Source organism: Penaeus chinensis, chromosome 41, assembly GCF_019202785.1.
Source record: "Penaeus chinensis breed Huanghai No. 1 chromosome 41, ASM1920278v2, whole genome shotgun sequence".
Taxonomy (NCBI): Eukaryota; Metazoa; Arthropoda; class Malacostraca; order Decapoda; family Penaeidae; genus Penaeus; species Penaeus chinensis.
Window position 1 is genome coordinate 8,443,036 of NC_061859.1, and position 1,440 is coordinate 8,444,475.

Genomic DNA, 1,440 nt, shown 5'->3' on the forward strand with positions numbered 1-1,440 from the left:
TTTAGTGATTCCCTTCGTAATGTGGTAGTGTTTTATTAATTCAATCACGGTGATGTTGGTTTGCATTTTTGTTGTACTTGCTATATGGCGATGGACATTTATCTCTTTATATATTTACTAATTACATAACGTAGATAAAGCGAAACTTGTAGACAACCTGGTAAACACGTATTTTAAAATATTGTCAAACACAGAGGCTCTGTGTTTAACAATATCAAGGGATCATTATGAGCACGACCTCTGTGGCAGAGGTCGTGATCATAATGATCCCTTAATAACACTGAAGCTTATAAACTATTTTTCAGTTTCAAATCAGGCAATTTTGTTTGGATCGGCTCTGTTAATTCGGCTTTAACGCTTCTTACATGTAAATAAGAACTCAAAATGTTAAACAGTTTACGATTGTTTGAGCACAAGATAAAGATGCAAAGCAAATCAGTAATAGCCGAAGACATGGCGTTGGTATTATGCTTACAACAACTCGAAGTGAGCACTAGAAGTCAAAATAAAATCAGAAGGGACCACCTCTTCGAAAAAAGAGATGTGGGGAGAGCGTTGTTAAGTTCCAATGTAGTTTTTGTCCAATAAATTAATAGAGAAAAAAGGGAGAAAGTCAAGTTCTAGAAAGAACTGGATCACGAGCTAAAGGCTAGTTCCCGCAGCGAGAGTTATGCAGATCTTAACGGTCTTAACGGAAATAGCAACATCAAGAACGGAATGAGGACTTGAAAGTATGTAGGAGAGACCTTAGCAGACTTAGCGAGGAGTCACGATCTGCCGGTAGTGAACACGTTCTCCAGAAAAGGAAAGACACTGTAACATGCAAGACTGAAGCGGTGACGTCACTAAAAGTTAGGTCCTGACAAGAAGTTGTGATAAAAGCTACATTAGTTATTCTAGGAGAAAGCGCTGTGTACCACAATTTTCATGACTAAGATGTCCTTCCACAGAGGCTCCCACGAAAGGTCACAGCTGCACAGGGTGAGGTAACTGAAAGAATATATTTGGAATGCTATGCAACAAAAAGAAAGCCATTCTAACAAATGGAATGCAACCGGCAATACTGTACTCACTTCTCACATATTGTTACTAATCAACCTGCAAAACAAGAAACACGAAGTGCAGATGTGAAGGTGAGCATGGAGACATACGAAGAAGTGTTAGAAATGAAAATGATGAAGATGATAATTCTATTCACATCTTCGTAAGCCTCAAAGTGTCCTCCTCGCAGGAGCGAAGATCTGGTAGGACTATTCAGCTAGTTCTCACATAGTGCCAGACATGCGCACCAATTTAAGCGGCTTCAAGCATTTTGTGAGGTTAAACCGCACAAGCTGTTAGATGTTTGCCAAGCAAGATGGCTTTCTTACCATGCAGCTGTGGAAAGATTAATAGAACAGTGGTAGTCTCTTCTACTACACTGTTCAAATAGGAGCCCTG